At 42.8% G+C, this 14,500-nt stretch overlaps 39 non-coding genes across 39 annotated transcripts; all 39 read right to left on the minus strand.

Moving 5' to 3' along the window:
• Positions 1–116: 116 nt before the first annotated feature.
• LOC137928225 (5S ribosomal RNA) lies at positions 117–235 on the minus strand. Its single transcript, XR_011108337.1, has one exon. It is a non-coding gene; the product is annotated as a 5S ribosomal RNA (ribosomal RNA).
• A 1,902-nt stretch (positions 236–2,137) lies between these two features.
• Positions 2,138–2,256, minus strand: LOC137928226 (5S ribosomal RNA). Its single transcript, XR_011108338.1, has one exon. It is a non-coding gene; the product is annotated as a 5S ribosomal RNA (ribosomal RNA).
• A 154-nt stretch (positions 2,257–2,410) lies between these two features.
• Positions 2,411–2,529, minus strand: LOC137928227 (5S ribosomal RNA). The gene has a single exon (XR_011108339.1). It is a non-coding gene; the product is annotated as a 5S ribosomal RNA (ribosomal RNA).
• Positions 2,530–2,683: 154 nt separating this feature from the next.
• On the minus strand, positions 2,684–2,802 carry LOC137928229 (5S ribosomal RNA). The gene has a single exon (XR_011108341.1). It is a non-coding gene; the product is annotated as a 5S ribosomal RNA (ribosomal RNA).
• A 154-nt stretch (positions 2,803–2,956) lies between these two features.
• Positions 2,957–3,075, minus strand: LOC137928230 (5S ribosomal RNA). The gene has a single exon (XR_011108342.1). It is a non-coding gene; the product is annotated as a 5S ribosomal RNA (ribosomal RNA).
• A 1,898-nt stretch (positions 3,076–4,973) lies between these two features.
• On the minus strand, positions 4,974–5,092 carry LOC137927907 (5S ribosomal RNA). The gene has a single exon (XR_011108035.1). It is a non-coding gene; the product is annotated as a 5S ribosomal RNA (ribosomal RNA).
• A 153-nt stretch (positions 5,093–5,245) lies between these two features.
• LOC137928231 (5S ribosomal RNA) lies at positions 5,246–5,364 on the minus strand. Its single transcript, XR_011108343.1, has one exon. It is a non-coding gene; the product is annotated as a 5S ribosomal RNA (ribosomal RNA).
• A 153-nt stretch (positions 5,365–5,517) lies between these two features.
• Positions 5,518–5,636, minus strand: LOC137928269 (5S ribosomal RNA). Its single transcript, XR_011108379.1, has one exon. It is a non-coding gene; the product is annotated as a 5S ribosomal RNA (ribosomal RNA).
• Positions 5,637–5,789: 153 nt separating this feature from the next.
• On the minus strand, positions 5,790–5,908 carry LOC137928232 (5S ribosomal RNA). Its single transcript, XR_011108344.1, has one exon. It is a non-coding gene; the product is annotated as a 5S ribosomal RNA (ribosomal RNA).
• Positions 5,909–6,062: 154 nt separating this feature from the next.
• On the minus strand, positions 6,063–6,181 carry LOC137928233 (5S ribosomal RNA). Its single transcript, XR_011108345.1, has one exon. It is a non-coding gene; the product is annotated as a 5S ribosomal RNA (ribosomal RNA).
• Positions 6,182–6,335: 154 nt separating this feature from the next.
• LOC137927989 (5S ribosomal RNA) lies at positions 6,336–6,454 on the minus strand. The gene has a single exon (XR_011108114.1). It is a non-coding gene; the product is annotated as a 5S ribosomal RNA (ribosomal RNA).
• A 154-nt stretch (positions 6,455–6,608) lies between these two features.
• Positions 6,609–6,727, minus strand: LOC137928234 (5S ribosomal RNA). The gene has a single exon (XR_011108346.1). It is a non-coding gene; the product is annotated as a 5S ribosomal RNA (ribosomal RNA).
• A 154-nt stretch (positions 6,728–6,881) lies between these two features.
• LOC137927990 (5S ribosomal RNA) lies at positions 6,882–7,000 on the minus strand. Its single transcript, XR_011108115.1, has one exon. It is a non-coding gene; the product is annotated as a 5S ribosomal RNA (ribosomal RNA).
• Positions 7,001–7,154: 154 nt separating this feature from the next.
• LOC137927991 (5S ribosomal RNA) lies at positions 7,155–7,273 on the minus strand. Its single transcript, XR_011108116.1, has one exon. It is a non-coding gene; the product is annotated as a 5S ribosomal RNA (ribosomal RNA).
• A 153-nt stretch (positions 7,274–7,426) lies between these two features.
• On the minus strand, positions 7,427–7,545 carry LOC137928384 (5S ribosomal RNA). The gene has a single exon (XR_011108490.1). It is a non-coding gene; the product is annotated as a 5S ribosomal RNA (ribosomal RNA).
• Positions 7,546–7,699: 154 nt separating this feature from the next.
• LOC137928235 (5S ribosomal RNA) lies at positions 7,700–7,818 on the minus strand. The gene has a single exon (XR_011108347.1). It is a non-coding gene; the product is annotated as a 5S ribosomal RNA (ribosomal RNA).
• A 153-nt stretch (positions 7,819–7,971) lies between these two features.
• On the minus strand, positions 7,972–8,090 carry LOC137928237 (5S ribosomal RNA). The gene has a single exon (XR_011108348.1). It is a non-coding gene; the product is annotated as a 5S ribosomal RNA (ribosomal RNA).
• A 154-nt stretch (positions 8,091–8,244) lies between these two features.
• Positions 8,245–8,363, minus strand: LOC137928238 (5S ribosomal RNA). Its single transcript, XR_011108349.1, has one exon. It is a non-coding gene; the product is annotated as a 5S ribosomal RNA (ribosomal RNA).
• A 154-nt stretch (positions 8,364–8,517) lies between these two features.
• LOC137927992 (5S ribosomal RNA) lies at positions 8,518–8,636 on the minus strand. Its single transcript, XR_011108117.1, has one exon. It is a non-coding gene; the product is annotated as a 5S ribosomal RNA (ribosomal RNA).
• A 154-nt stretch (positions 8,637–8,790) lies between these two features.
• On the minus strand, positions 8,791–8,909 carry LOC137928239 (5S ribosomal RNA). Its single transcript, XR_011108350.1, has one exon. It is a non-coding gene; the product is annotated as a 5S ribosomal RNA (ribosomal RNA).
• Positions 8,910–9,063: 154 nt separating this feature from the next.
• Positions 9,064–9,182, minus strand: LOC137927993 (5S ribosomal RNA). Its single transcript, XR_011108118.1, has one exon. It is a non-coding gene; the product is annotated as a 5S ribosomal RNA (ribosomal RNA).
• Positions 9,183–9,336: 154 nt separating this feature from the next.
• Positions 9,337–9,455, minus strand: LOC137928241 (5S ribosomal RNA). The gene has a single exon (XR_011108352.1). It is a non-coding gene; the product is annotated as a 5S ribosomal RNA (ribosomal RNA).
• Positions 9,456–9,609: 154 nt separating this feature from the next.
• Positions 9,610–9,728, minus strand: LOC137927994 (5S ribosomal RNA). Its single transcript, XR_011108119.1, has one exon. It is a non-coding gene; the product is annotated as a 5S ribosomal RNA (ribosomal RNA).
• Positions 9,729–9,882: 154 nt separating this feature from the next.
• On the minus strand, positions 9,883–10,001 carry LOC137927995 (5S ribosomal RNA). Its single transcript, XR_011108120.1, has one exon. It is a non-coding gene; the product is annotated as a 5S ribosomal RNA (ribosomal RNA).
• Positions 10,002–10,154: 153 nt separating this feature from the next.
• Positions 10,155–10,273, minus strand: LOC137928501 (5S ribosomal RNA). The gene has a single exon (XR_011108601.1). It is a non-coding gene; the product is annotated as a 5S ribosomal RNA (ribosomal RNA).
• A 154-nt stretch (positions 10,274–10,427) lies between these two features.
• Positions 10,428–10,546, minus strand: LOC137928242 (5S ribosomal RNA). The gene has a single exon (XR_011108353.1). It is a non-coding gene; the product is annotated as a 5S ribosomal RNA (ribosomal RNA).
• Positions 10,547–10,699: 153 nt separating this feature from the next.
• Positions 10,700–10,818, minus strand: LOC137928243 (5S ribosomal RNA). The gene has a single exon (XR_011108354.1). It is a non-coding gene; the product is annotated as a 5S ribosomal RNA (ribosomal RNA).
• A 154-nt stretch (positions 10,819–10,972) lies between these two features.
• On the minus strand, positions 10,973–11,091 carry LOC137928244 (5S ribosomal RNA). Its single transcript, XR_011108355.1, has one exon. It is a non-coding gene; the product is annotated as a 5S ribosomal RNA (ribosomal RNA).
• Positions 11,092–11,245: 154 nt separating this feature from the next.
• On the minus strand, positions 11,246–11,364 carry LOC137927859 (5S ribosomal RNA). The gene has a single exon (XR_011107990.1). It is a non-coding gene; the product is annotated as a 5S ribosomal RNA (ribosomal RNA).
• A 154-nt stretch (positions 11,365–11,518) lies between these two features.
• LOC137928245 (5S ribosomal RNA) lies at positions 11,519–11,637 on the minus strand. The gene has a single exon (XR_011108356.1). It is a non-coding gene; the product is annotated as a 5S ribosomal RNA (ribosomal RNA).
• A 154-nt stretch (positions 11,638–11,791) lies between these two features.
• On the minus strand, positions 11,792–11,910 carry LOC137927887 (5S ribosomal RNA). The gene has a single exon (XR_011108017.1). It is a non-coding gene; the product is annotated as a 5S ribosomal RNA (ribosomal RNA).
• Positions 11,911–12,064: 154 nt separating this feature from the next.
• On the minus strand, positions 12,065–12,183 carry LOC137927943 (5S ribosomal RNA). Its single transcript, XR_011108069.1, has one exon. It is a non-coding gene; the product is annotated as a 5S ribosomal RNA (ribosomal RNA).
• A 154-nt stretch (positions 12,184–12,337) lies between these two features.
• Positions 12,338–12,456, minus strand: LOC137927890 (5S ribosomal RNA). The gene has a single exon (XR_011108018.1). It is a non-coding gene; the product is annotated as a 5S ribosomal RNA (ribosomal RNA).
• Positions 12,457–12,610: 154 nt separating this feature from the next.
• LOC137928246 (5S ribosomal RNA) lies at positions 12,611–12,729 on the minus strand. The gene has a single exon (XR_011108357.1). It is a non-coding gene; the product is annotated as a 5S ribosomal RNA (ribosomal RNA).
• Positions 12,730–12,883: 154 nt separating this feature from the next.
• On the minus strand, positions 12,884–13,002 carry LOC137928247 (5S ribosomal RNA). The gene has a single exon (XR_011108358.1). It is a non-coding gene; the product is annotated as a 5S ribosomal RNA (ribosomal RNA).
• Positions 13,003–13,156: 154 nt separating this feature from the next.
• On the minus strand, positions 13,157–13,275 carry LOC137928248 (5S ribosomal RNA). The gene has a single exon (XR_011108359.1). It is a non-coding gene; the product is annotated as a 5S ribosomal RNA (ribosomal RNA).
• Positions 13,276–13,429: 154 nt separating this feature from the next.
• On the minus strand, positions 13,430–13,548 carry LOC137927944 (5S ribosomal RNA). Its single transcript, XR_011108070.1, has one exon. It is a non-coding gene; the product is annotated as a 5S ribosomal RNA (ribosomal RNA).
• Positions 13,549–13,702: 154 nt separating this feature from the next.
• LOC137928249 (5S ribosomal RNA) lies at positions 13,703–13,821 on the minus strand. The gene has a single exon (XR_011108360.1). It is a non-coding gene; the product is annotated as a 5S ribosomal RNA (ribosomal RNA).
• A 154-nt stretch (positions 13,822–13,975) lies between these two features.
• LOC137927945 (5S ribosomal RNA) lies at positions 13,976–14,094 on the minus strand. Its single transcript, XR_011108071.1, has one exon. It is a non-coding gene; the product is annotated as a 5S ribosomal RNA (ribosomal RNA).
• Positions 14,095–14,500: the final 406 nt, after the last annotated feature.

Raw genomic sequence — 14,500 nt, forward strand, 5'->3', positions numbered from 1 at the left:
TCGGAGAGAAATCTTCATTTTTTTGTTAATAATCTCCTATGAAAAATGGATAAAAGTTTATGGATTGAGAATATTGGAGCGCTAAAAAGGAACCGCCGAAAGAAAAACGCCAAAAAAGCCAACATCACGCGGTGTTCCCAGGCGGTCACCCATCCAAGTACTGACCGCGCCCGACGTTGCTTAACTTCGGTGATCGGACGAGAACCGGTGTATTCAACGTGGTATGGACGTTGGCGACCGTTCGTCTTCGATGCGCAAACACCATCTTGGTGATCTTCGAAACCGAATCCTAATTCTCTGTTATGTCTTTGTTATTTTCTTCAATATTTTTTTTTCAACGTCCACACTAAATAGATAAATCGGCGGAAATTGCATTACATAATAATGGCTACTGCTTGGTCTCAGAAATCTTTCCTTGTGAAGATTTGTACTTCAACGTCCACTCACATACAATACTTACCAGTGTATCGTATGTGCCTTTCGTTGTATAACAAATTTGAAAACTAAGTCGACATCTTCAGTATTTCCTTTGCGAAGTTAAACAATGTTTGTTACTATAATACATACTATGCCGCATGTACACGTCATAACAATGAACACATTCATAACACAGCTTTACACAAGTAGAGCCCTTTGCTACGTGCGAGCGTCATCGTGAAACTGGTACGCGCTCTACCAGCCTTATTCTTAGTTTTTAAGTTCACAGATTCTTCCGCTCCGTGAACTCAGCTCCGATGAAGCTGTCTTCGAGCTAAGAGCAATAACATCAACATAGAATAAGCATACAATGCAGTTTCATTTTTATTTTCAAGCCGTTACTATTGTTCAATTAAACTTATTATTATCTACATAAGGTTTGGAATATATTTTGGTTGTAAGAGAGTGATCGACACATATATATAATACGCCAATACCTCACCTTGCGTCGTAGTTAGGTTCCAAAAAAACACGACGCAAATTGAAACGCCGCAAAGTGAATTAAGATTTTCTATAGCAAAACACATAAAGATCGAAGATAGGTTCCAGGGTCACGAAAATACTACTTTTTAAAAAGAAAATTGAACAAAGTGAACATTTAAAAAACAAAAATAACATAACTCTGCCAATTAAATAAATTGTAATAATATTTACCTTTTTGATAACCAGAAACAACGCGTAAAAATTTATATTAATTTATTATTCTCTTTTAAAATAAGCACAACACACTACTTAATTAAAACTGAACTTTTAAAATTAGCAAAACAAAGTGAAAATAAAACTGTATTCAAATTGCGTTGATTTTTGGTTAGAAAGAGAATCCCCGAGTTTTGATGGCGTAACGCAATTAAAAACAAAAGTGTTGCCATCTTTTAAAAAATAAAATTAAATTAAATTAAAAAAAAAACGACGCAAAGCGAAGTATTGGTGTACTCTTCAGCTTTAATGAAAGTTCTTTTCGCATCGAGTAGGCAACCTGCTCACGTTTTTTTCTTTTGTATTTATGTACGTTAAACTCGATATTATGTATAACTAACTAGCTGATCCCGAATGTGTTGTTTTGCAAAAAAAATATTTTTAATTTTCAATTTAATAATAAGGGTTGATCGTAGAGGGGTAAAAATTTAGGGTTGTATGGTATTTATTTGGCGAAGAAGAGCGCCATCTACAGGGAAAATATTTAAATGGCAGAGTAACGACAGCGGACTCATCTAAATGCTACGAGATGGCAGTGTGATCGGCCTGAAAAAATCACCTTTTGTTACTAGAAAATAAAAACACAAAATATTAATAATTTGAATTGTAATCATAAAAAATAACCTGAACGCAAACAATAAATAGTCAAGTAAGAAAGCGATTCTTCTTAAAGGTTATTCTATGTATAAAGTATGATTAAGAAAATTGGTTACAGTATTTTAAAAAGATTTTGAAGGTGAAATCAACTTGGGTTTTATTTTGTGCTATAATAGTTCACATCGTGAACAAAAAAGGAGTCGTGTATCAAAATATTACAAAATTAGGCTAAGTATAAGACAGTAAAGAGCGCCAGTTTTAACAACGATAAAAATTAACGAATGACATGCAAAACAAAAGTGCAAAAAAAAAGAATTGAAAATATTGGAGCGCTAAAAGGGAACCGCCGAAAGAAAAACGCCAAAAAAGCCAACATCACGCGGTGTTCCCAGGCGGTCACCCATCCAAGTACTGACCGCGCCCGACGTTGCTTAACTTCGGTGATCGGACGAGAACCGGTGTATTCAACGTGGTATGGACGTTGGCGACTGATGGTCCTCGAAACGCAAACGCGAGAGGCGACATCGGAGAGAAATCTTCATTTTTTTGTTAATAATCTCCTATGAAAAATTAATAAAAGTTCATGGATTGAGAATATTGGAGCGCTAAAAAGGAACCGCCGAAAGAAAAACGCCAAAAAAGCCAACATCACGCGGTGTTCCCAGGCGGTCACCCATCCAAGTACTGACCGCGCCCGACGTTGCTTAACTTCGGTGATCGGACGAGAACCGGTGTATTCAACGTGGTATGGACGTTGGCGACTGATGGTCCTCGAAACGCAAACGCGAGAGGCGACATCGGAGAGAAATCTTCATTTTTTTGTTAATAATCTCCTATGAAAAATGGATAATAGTTTATGAATTGAGAATATTGGAGCGCTAAAAAGGAACCGCCGAAAGAAAAACGCCAAAAAAGCCAACATCACGCGGTGTTCCCAGGCGGTCACCCATCCAAGTACTGACCGCGCCCGACGTTGCTTAACTTCGGTGATCGGACGAGAACCGGTGTATTCAACGTGGTATGGACGTTGGCGACTGATGGTCCTCGAAACGCAAACGCGAGAGGCGACATCGGAGAGAAATCTTCATTTTTTTGTTAATAATCTCCTATGAAAAATTAATAAAAGTTCATGGATTGAGAATATTGGAGCGCTAAAAAGGAACCGCCGAAAGAAAAACGCCAAAAAAGCCAACATCACGCGGTGTTCCCAGGCGGTCACCCATCCAAGTACTGACCGCGCCCGACGTTGCTTAACTTCGGTGATCGGACGAGAACCGGTGTATTCAACGTGGTATGGACGTTGGCGACCGTTCGTCTTCGATGCGCAAACACCATCTTGGTGATCTTCGAAACCGAATCCTAATTCTCTGTTATGTCTTTGTTATTTTCTTCAATATTTTTTTTTCAACGTCCACACTAAATAGATAAATCGGCGGAAATTGCATTACATAATAATGGCTACTGCTTGGTCTCAGAAATCTTTCCTTGTGAAGATTTGTACTTCAACGTCCACTCACATACAATACTTACCAGTGTATCGTATGTGCCTTTCGTTGTATAACAAATTTGAAAACTAAGTCGACATCTTCAGTATTTCCTTTGCGAAGTTAAACAATGTTTGTTACTATAATACATACTATGCCGCATGTACACGTCATAACAATGAACACATTCATAACACAGCTTTACACAAGTAGAGCCCTTTGCTACGTGCGAGCGTCATCGTGAAACTGGTACGCGCTCTACCAGCCTTATTCTTAGTTTTTAAGTTCACAGATTCTTCCGCTCCGTGAACTCAGCTCCGATGAAGCTGTCTTCGAGCTAAGAGCAATAACATCAACATAGAATAAGCATACAATGCAGTTTCATTTTTATTTTCAAGCCGTTACTATTGTTCAATTAAACTTATTATTATCTACATAAGGTTTGGAATATATTTTGGTTGTAAGAGAGTGATCGACACATATATATAATACGCCAATACCTCACCTTGCGTCGTAGTTAGGTTCCAAAAAAACACGACGCAAATTGAAACGCCGCAAAGTGAATTAAGATTTTCTATAGCAAAACACATAAAGATCGAAGATAGGTTCCAGGGTCACGAAAATACTACTTTTTAAAAAGAAAATTGAACAAAGTGAACATTTAAAAAACAAAAATAACATAACTCTGCCAATTAAATAAATTGTAATAATATTTACCTTTTTGATAACCAGAAACAACGCGTAAAAATTTATATTAATTTATTATTCTCTTTTAAAATAAGCACAACACACTACTTAATTAAAACTGAACTTTTAAAATTAGCAAAACAAAGTGAAAATAAAACTGTATTCAAATTGCGTTGATTTTTGGTTAGAAAGAGAATCCCCGAGTTTTGATGGCGTAACGCAATTAAAAACAAAAGTGTTGCCACCTTTTAAAAAATAAAATAAAATTGAATTAAAAAAGAAAACGACGCAAAGCGAAGTATTGGTGTACTCTTCAGCTTTAATGAAAGTTCTTTTCGCATCGAGTAGGCAACCTGCCCACGTTTTTTTCTTTTGTGTTTATGTACGTTAAACTCGATATTATCTATAACTAGCTGATCCCGCAAATGTTGTTTTGCAAAAAAAATATTTTTAATTTTTAATTTAAAAATAAGGGTTGATCGTAGAGGGGTAAAAATTTAAGGTTGTATGGTATTTATTTGGCGAAGAAGAGCGCCATCTACAGGGAAAATATTGAAATGGCAGAGTAACGACAGCGGACTCATCTAAATGCTACGAGATGGCAGTGTGATCGGCCTGAAAAAATCACCTTTTGTTACTAGAAAATAAAAACACAAAATATTAATAATTGGAATTGTTATCATAAAAAACAACCTGAACGCAATTGAAAACTATAAACAGTCAAGTAAGAAAGCGATCGTTCTTAAAGGTTTTTCTATGTACAAAGTATGATTAAAAAAATTGGTTACAGTATTTTAAAAGGATTTTGAAGGTGAAATCAAATTGGGTTTTATTTTGTGCTATAATAGTTCACACCGTGAACAAAAAAGGAGTCGTGTATCAAAATATTACAAAATTAGGCTAAGTATAAGACAGTAAAGAGCGCCAGTTTTAACAAAGATAAAAATTGACGAATGACATGCAAAACAAAAGTTTATGAATTGAGAATATTGGAGCGCTGAAAGGGAACCGCTGAAAGAAAAACGCCAAAAAAGCCAACATCACGCGGTGTTCCCAGGCGGTCACCCATCCAAGTACTGACCGCGCCCGACGTTGCTTAACTTCGGTGATCGGACGAGAACCGGTGTATTCAACGTGGTATGGAAGTTGGCGACCGTTCGTCTTCGAAACGCAAACGCGAGAGGCGACATCGGAGAGAAATCTTCATTTTTTTGTTAATAATCTCCTATGAAAAATTATTAAAGTTCATGGATTGAGAATATTGGAGCGCTAAAAAGGAACCGCCGAAAGAAAAACGCCAAAAAAGCCAACATCACGCGGTGTTCCCAGGCGGTCACCCATCCAAGTACTGACCGCGCCCGACGTTGCTTAACTTCGGTGATCGGACGAGAACCGGTGTATTCAACGTGGTATGGACGTTGGCGACCATTCGTCTTCGAAACGCAAACGCGAGACGCGACATCGGAGAGAAATCTTCATTTTTTTGTTAATAATCTCCTATGAAAAATTATTAAAGTTCATGGATTGAGAATATTGGAGCGCTAAAAAGGAACCGCCGAAAGAAAAACGCCAAAAAAGCCAACATCACGCGGTTTTCCCAGGCGGTCACCCATCCAAGTACTGACCGCGCCCGACGTTGCTTAACTTCGGTGATCGGACGAGAACCGGTGTATTCAACGTGGTATGGACGTTGGCGACCGTTCGTCTTCGAAACGCAAACGCGAGACGCGACATCGGAGAGAAATCTTCATTTTTTTGTTAATAATCTCCTATGAAAAATTATTAAAGTTCATGGATTGAGAATATTGGAGCGCTAAAAAGAAACCGCCGAGAGAAAAACGCCAAAAAAGCCAACATCACGCGGTGTTCCCAGGCGGTCACCCATCCAAGTACTGACCGCGCCCGACGTTGCTTAACTTCGGTGATCGGACGAGAACCGGTGTATTCAACGTGGTATGGACGTTGGCGAACGTTCGTCTTCGAAACGCAAACGCGAGACGCGACATCGGAGAGAAATCTTCATTTTTTTGTTAATAATCTCCTATGAAACATGGATAAAAGTTTATGGATTGAGAATATTGGAGCGCTAAAAAGGAACCGCCGAAAGAAAAACGCCAAAAAAGCCAACATCACGCGGTGTTCCCAGGCGGTCACCCATCCAAGTACTGACCGCGCCCGACGTTGCTTAACTTCGGTGATCGGACGAGAACCGGTGTATTCAACGTGGTATGGACGTTGGCGAACGTTCGTCTTCGAAACGCAAACGCGAGACGCGACATCGGAGAGAAATCTTCATTTTTTTGTTAATAATCTCCTATGAAACATGGATAAAAGTTTATGGATTGAGAATATTGGAGCGCTAAAAAGGAACCGCCGAAAGAAAAACGCCAAAAAAGCCAACATCACGCGGTGTTCCCAGGCGGTCACCCATCCAAGTACTGACCGCGCCCGACGTTGCTTAACTTCGGTGATCGGACGAGAACAGGTGTATTCAACGTGGTATGGACGTTGGCGACCGTTCGTCTTCGAAACGCAAACGCGAGACGCGACATCGGAGAGAAATCTTCATTTTTTTGTTAATAATCTCCTATGAAAAATTAATAAAAGTTTATGAATTGAGAATATTGGAGCGCTAAAAAGGAACCGCCGAAAGAAAAACGCCAAAAAAGCCAACATCACGCGGTGTTCCCAGGCGGTCACCCATCCAAGTACTGACCGCGCCCGACGTTGCTTAACTTCGGTGATCGGACGAGAACCGGTGTATTCAACGTGGTATGGACGTTGGCGAACGTTCGTCTTCGAAACGCAAACGCGAGAGGCGACATCGGAGAGAAATCTTCATTTTTTTGTTAATAATCTCCTATGAAAAATTAATAAAAGTTCATGGATTGAGAATATTGGAGCGCTAAAAAGGAACCGCCGAAAGAAAAACGCCAAAAAAGCCAACATCACGCGGTGTTCCCAGGCGGTCACCCATCCAAGTACTGACCGCGCCCGACGTTGCTTAACTTCGGTGATCGGACGAGAACAGGTGTATTCAACGTGGTATGGACGTTGGCGACCGTTCGTCTTCGAAACGCAAACGCGAGACGCGACATCGGAGAGAAATCTTCATTTTTTTGTTAATAATCTCCTATGAAAAATTAATAAAAGTTTATGAATTGAGAATATTGGAGCGCTAAAAAGGAACCGCCGAAAGAAAAACGCCAAAAAAGCCAACATCACGCGGTGTTCCCAGGCGGTCACCCATCCAAGTACTGACCGCGCCCGACGTTGCTTAACTTCGGTGATCGGACGAGAACAGGTGTATTCAACGTGGTATGGACGTTGGCGACCGTTCGTCTTCGAAACGCAAACGCGAGACGCGACATCGGAGAGAAATCTTCATTTTTTTGTTAATAATCTCCTATGAAAAATTTATAAAGTTCATGGATTGAGAATATTGGAGCGCTAAAAAGGAACCGCCGAAAGAAAAACGCCAAAAAAGCCAACATCACGCGGTTTTCCCAGGCGGTCACCCATCCAAGTACTGACCGCGCCCGACGTTGCTTAACTTCGGTGATCGGACGAGAACCGGTGTATTCAACGTGGTATGGACGTTGGCGACCGTTGGTCTTCGAAACGCAAACGCGAGACGCGACATCGGAGAGAAATCTTCATTTTTTTGTTAATAATCTCCTATGAAAAATTAATAAAAGTTTATGAATTGAGAATATTGGAGCGCTAAAAAGAAACCGCCGAGAGAAAAACGCCAAAAAAGCCAACATCACGCGGTGTTCCCAGGCGGTCACCCATCCAAGTACTGACCGCGCCCGACGTTGCTTAACTTCGGTGATCGGACGAGAACCGGTGTATTCAACGTGGTATGGACGTTGGCGACCGTTCGTCTTCGAAACGCAAACGCGAGACGCGACATCGGAGAGAAATCTTCATTTTTTTGTTAATAATCTCCTATGAAAAATTATTAAAGTTCATGGATTGAGAATATTGGAGCGCTAAAAAGAAACCGCCGAGAGAAAAACGCCAAAAAAGCCAACATCACGCGGTGTTCCCAGGCGGTCACCCATCCAAGTACTGACCGCGCCCGACGTTGCTTAACTTCGGTGATCGGACGAGAACCGGTGTATTCAACGTGGTATGGACGTTGGCGAACGTTCGTCTTCGAAACGCAAACGCGAGACGCGACATCGGAGAGAAATCTTCATTTTTTTGTTAATAATCTCCTATGAAACATGGATAAAAGTTTATGGATTGAGAATATTGGAGCGCTAAAAAGGAACCGCCGAAAGAAAAACGCCAAAAAAGCCAACATCACGCGGTGTTCCCAGGCGGTCACCCATCCAAGTACTGACCGCGCCCGACGTTGCTTAACTTCGGTGATCGGACGAGAACCGGTGTATTCAACGTGGTATGGACGTTGGCGAACGTTCGTCTTCGAAACGCAAACGCGAGACGCGACATCGGAGAGAAATCTTCATTTTTTTGTTAATAATCTCCTATGAAACATGGATAAAAGTTTATGGATTGAGAATATTGGAGCGCTAAAAAGGAACCGCCGAAAGAAAAACGCCAAAAAAGCCAACATCACGCGGTGTTCCCAGGCGGTCACCCATCCAAGTACTGACCGCGCCCGACGTTGCTTAACTTCGGTGATCGGACGAGAACAGGTGTATTCAACGTGGTATGGACGTTGGCGACCGTTCGTCTTCGAAACGCAAACGCGAGACGCGACATCGGAGAGAAATCTTCATTTTTTTGTTAATAATCTCCTATGAAAAATTAATAAAAGTTTATGAATTGAGAATATTGGAGCGCTAAAAAGGAACCGCCGAAAGAAAAACGCCAAAAAAGCCAACATCACGCGGTGTTCCCAGGCGGTCACCCATCCAAGTACTGACCGCGCCCGACGTTGCTTAACTTCGGTGATCGGACGAGAACCGGTGTATTCAACGTGGTATGGACGTTGGCGAACGTTCGTCTTCGAAACGCAAACGCGAGAGGCGACATCGGAGAGAAATCTTCATTTTTTTGTTAATAATCTCCTATGAAAAATTAATAAAAGTTCATGGATTGAGAATATTGGAGCGCTAAAAAGGAACCGCCGAAAGAAAAACGCCAAAAAAGCCAACATCACGCGGTGTTCCCAGGCGGTCACCCATCCAAGTACTGACCGCGCCCGACGTTGCTTAACTTCGGTGATCGGACGAGAACAGGTGTATTCAACGTGGTATGGACGTTGGCGACCGTTCGTCTTCGAAACGCAAACGCGAGACGCGACATCGGAGAGAAATCTTCATTTTTTTGTTAATAATCTCCTATGAAAAATTAATAAAAGTTTATGAATTGAGAATATTGGAGCGCTAAAAAGGAACCGCCGAAAGAAAAACGCCAAAAAAGCCAACATCACGCGGTGTTCCCAGGCGGTCACCCATCCAAGTACTGACCGCGCCCGACGTTGCTTAACTTCGGTGATCGGACGAGAACCGGTGTATTCAACGTGGTATGGACGTTGGCGAACGTTCGTCTTCGAAACGCAAACGCGAGAGGCGACATCGGAGAGAAATCTTCATTTTTTTGTTAATAATCTCCTATGAAAAATTAATAAAAGTTCATGGATTGAGAATATTGGAGCGCTAAAAAGGAACCGCCGAAAGAAAAACGCCAAAAAAGCCAACATCACGCGGTGTTCCCAGGCGGTCACCCATCCAAGTACTGACCGCGCCCGACGTTGCTTAACTTCGGTGATCGGACGAGAACAGGTGTATTCAACGTGGTATGGACGTTGGCGACCGTTCGTCTTCGAAACGCAAACGCGAGACGCGACATCGGAGAGAAATCTTCATTTTTTTGTTAATAATCTCCTATGAAAAATTAATAAAAGTTTATGAATTGAGAATATTGGAGCGCTAAAAAGGAACCGCCGAAAGAAAAACGCCAAAAAAGCCAACATCACGCGGTGTTCCCAGGCGGTCACCCATCCAAGTACTGACCGCGCCCGACGTTGCTTAACTTCGGTGATCGGACGAGAACAGGTGTATTCAACGTGGTATGGACGTTGGCGACCGTTCGTCTTCGAAACGCAAACGCGAGACGCGACATCGGAGAGAAATCTTCATTTTTTTGTTAATAATCTCCTATGAAAAATTTATAAAGTTCATGGATTGAGAATATTGGAGCGCTAAAAAGGAACCGCCGAAAGAAAAACGCCAAAAAAGCCAACATCACGCGGTTTTCCCAGGCGGTCACCCATCCAAGTACTGACCGCGCCCGACGTTGCTTAACTTCGGTGATCGGACGAGAACCGGTGTATTCAACGTGGTATGGACGTTGGCGACCGTTGGTCTTCGAAACGCAAACGCGAGACGCGACATCGGAGAGAAATCTTCATTTTTTTGTTAATAATCTCCTATGAAAAATTAATAAAAGTTTATGAATTGAGAATATTGGAGCGCTAAAAAGAAACCGCCGAGAGAAAAACGCCAAAAAAGCCAACATCACGCGGTGTTCCCAGGCGGTCACCCATCCAAGTACTGACCGCGCCCGACGTTGCTTAACTTCGGTGATCGGACGAGAACCGGTGTATTCAACGTGGTATGGACGTTGGCGACCGTTCGTCTTCGAAACGCAAACGCGAGACGCGACATCGGAGAGAAATCTTCATTTTTTTGTTAATAATCTCCTATGAAAAATTATTAAAGTTCATGGATTGAGAATATTGGAGCGCTAAAAAGAAACCGCCGAGAGAAAAACGCCAAAAAAGCCAACATCACGCGGTGTTCCCAGGCGGTCACCCATCCAAGTACTGACCGCGCCCGACGTTGCTTAACTTCGGTGATCGGACGAGAACCGGTGTATTCAACGTGGTATGGACGTTGGCGAACGTTCGTCTTCGAAACGCAAACGCGAGACGCGACATCGGAGAGAAATCTTCATTTTTTTGTTAATAATCTCCTATGAAACATGGATAAAAGTTTATGGATTGAGAATATTGGAGCGCTAAAAAGGAACCGCCGAAAGAAAAACGCCAAAAAAGCCAACATCACGCGGTGTTCCCAGGCGGTCACCCATCCAAGTACTGACCGCGCCCGACGTTGCTTAACTTCGGTGATCGGACGAGAACCGGTGTATTCAACGTGGTATGGACGTTGGCGACAGATGGTCTTCGAAACGCAAACGCGAGAGGCGACATCGGAGAGAAATCTTCATTTTTTTGTTAATAATCTCCTATGAAAAATGGATAAAAGTTTACGGATTGAGAATATTGGAGCGCTAAAAAGGAACCGCCGAAAGAAAAACGCCAAAAAAGCCAACATCACGCGGTGTTCCCAGGCGGTCACCCATCCAAGTACTGACCGCGCCCGACGTTGCTTAACTTCGGTGATCGGACGAGAACCGGTGTATTCAACATGGTATGGACGTTGGCGAAAATTGGTCTTCGAAACGCAAACGCGAGAGGCGACATCGGAGAGAAATCTTCATTTTTTTGTTAATAATCTCCTATGAAAAATGGATAAAACTTTACGGATTGAGAATATTGGAGCGCTAAAAAGGAACCGCCGAAAGAAAAACGCCAAAAAAGCCAACATCACGCGGTGTTCCCAGGCGGTCACCCATCCAAGTACTGACCGCGCCCGACGTTGCTTAACTTCGGTGATCGGACGAGAACCGGTGTATTCAACGTGGTATGGACGTTGGCGACTGATGGCCCTCGAAACGCAAACGCGAGAGGCGACATCGGAGAAAAATCTTCATTTTTTTGTTAATAATCTCCTATGAAAAATGGATAAAAGTTTATAGATTGAGAATGTTGGAGCGCTAAAAAGGAACCGCCGAAAGAAAAACGCCAAAAAAGCCAACATCACGCGGTGTTCCCAGGCGGTCACCCATCCAAGTACTGACCGCGCCCGACGATGCTTAACTTCGGTGATCGGACGAGAACCGGTGTATTCAACGTGGTATGGACGTTGGCGAAAATTGGTCTTTGAAACGCAAACGCGAGAGGCGACATCGGAGAGAAATCTTCATTTTTTTGTTAATAATCTCCTATGAAAAATGGATAAAAGTTTACGGATTGAGAATATTGGAGCGCTAAAAAGGAACCGCCGAAAGAAAAACGCCAAAAAAGCCATCATCACGCGGTGTTCCCAGGCGGTCACCCATCCAAGTACTGACCGCGCCCGACGTTGCTTAACTTCGGTGATCGGACGAGAACCGGTGTATTCAACGTGGTATGGACGTTGGCGACTGATGGTCTTCGAAACGCAAACGCGAGAGGCGACATCGGAGAGAAATCTTCATTTTTTTGTTAATAATCTCCTATGAAAAATGGATAAAAGTTTACGGATTGAGAATATTGGAGCGCTAAAAAGGAACCGCCGAAAGAAAAACGCCAAAAAAGCCAACATCACGCGGTGTTCCCAGGCGGTCACCCATCCAAGTACTGACCGCGCCCGACGATGCTTAACTTCGGTGATCGGACGAGAACCGGTGTATTCAACGTGGTATGGACGTTGGCGAAAATTGGTCTTTGAAACGCAAACGCGAGAGGCGACATCGGAGAGAAATCTTCATTTTTTTGTTAATAATCTCCTATGAAAAATGGATAAAAGTTTACGGATTGAGAATATTGGAGCGCTAAAAAGGAACCGCCGAAAGAAAAACGCCAAAAAAGCCAACATCACGCGGTGTTCCCAGGCGGTCACCCATCCAAGTACTGACCGCGCCCGACGTTGCTTAACTTCGGTGATCGGACGAGAACCGGTGTATTCAACGTGGTATGGACGTTGGCGACTGATGGTCTTCGAAAAGCAAACGCGAGAGGCGACATCGGAGAGAAATCTTCATTTTTTTGTTAATAATCTCCTATGAAAAATGGATAAAAGTTTACGGATTGAGAATATTGGAGCGCTAAAAAGGAACCGCCGAAAGAAAAACGCCAAAAAAGCCAACATCACGCGGTGTTCCCAGGCGGTCACCCATCCAAGTACTGACCGCGCCCGACGTTGCTTAACTTCGGTGATCGGACGAGAACCGGTGTATTCAACGTGGTATGGACGTTGGCGACTGATGGTCTTCGAAAAGCAAACGCGAGAGGCGACATCGGAGAGAAATCTTCATTTTTTTGTTAATAATCTCCTATGAAAAATGGATAAAAGTTTACGGATTGAGAATATTGGAGCGCTAAAAAGGAACCGCCGAAAGAAAAACGCCAAAAAAGCCAACATCACGCGGTGTTCCCAGGCGGTCACCCATCCAAGTACTGACCGCGCCCGACGTTGCTTAACTTCGGTGATCGGACGAGAACCGGTGTATTCAACGTGGTATGGACGTTGGCGAAAATTGGTCTTTGAAACGCAAACGCGAGAGGCGACATCGGAGAGAAATCTTCATTTTTTTGTTAATAATCTCCTATGAAAAATGGATAAAAGTTTACGGATTGAGAATATTGGAGCGCTAAAAAGGAACCGCCGAAAGAAAAACGCCAAAAAAGCCATCATCACGCGGTGTTCCCAGGCGGTCACCCATCCAAGTACTGACCGCGCCCGACGTTGCTTAACTTCGGTGATCGGACGAGAACCGGTGTATTCAACGTGGTATGGACGTTGGCGACTGATGGTCTTCGAAAAGCAAACGCGAGAGGCGACATCGGAGAGAAATCTTCATTTTTTTGTTAATAATCTCCTATGAAAAATGGATAAAAGTTTACGGATTGAGAATATTGGAGCGCTAAAAAGGAACCGCCGAAAGAAAAACGCCAAAAAAGCCAACATCACGCGGTGTTCCCAGGCGGTCACCCATCCAAGTACTGACCGCGCCCGACGTTGCTTAACTTCGGTGATCGGACGAGAACCGGTGTATTCAACGTGGTATGGACGTTGGCGAAAATTGGTCTTTGAAACGCAAACGCGAGAGGCGACATCGGAGAGAAATCTTCATTTTTTTGTTAATAATCTCCTATGAAAAATGGATAAAAGTTTACGGATTGAGAATATTGGAGCGCTAAAAAGGAACCGCCGAAAGAAAAACGCCAAAAAAGCCATCATCACGCGGTGTTCCCAGGCGGTCACCCATCCAAGTACTGACCGCGCCCGACGTTGCTTAACTTCGGTGATCGGACGAGAACCGGTGTATTCAACGTGGTATGGACGTTGGCGACCGTTCGTCTTCGATGCGCAAACACCATCTTGGTGATCTTCGAAACCGAATCCTAATTCTCTGTTATGTCCTTGTTATTTTCTTCAATATTTTTTTTTCAACGTCCACACTAAATAGATAAATCGGCGGAAATTGCATTACATAATAATGGCTACTGCTTGGTCTCAGAAATCTTTCCTTGTGAAGATTTGTACTTCATCGTCCACTCACATACAATATTTACCAGTGTATCGTATGTGCCTTTCGTTGTATAACAAATTTGAAAACTAAGTCGACATCTTCAGTATTTCCTTTGCGAAGTTAAACAATGTTTGTTACTATAATACATACTATGCCGCATGTACACGTCATAACAATGAACACATTCATAACACAGCTTTACACAAGTAGAGGCCTTTGCTACG

This window comes from Battus philenor, unplaced genomic scaffold (assembly GCF_028537555.1).
Source record: "Battus philenor isolate CCGP_79_NKW_IND1 unplaced genomic scaffold, ilBatPhil1.0.hap1 SCAF_38, whole genome shotgun sequence".
Taxonomy (NCBI): Eukaryota; Metazoa; Arthropoda; class Insecta; order Lepidoptera; family Papilionidae; genus Battus; species Battus philenor.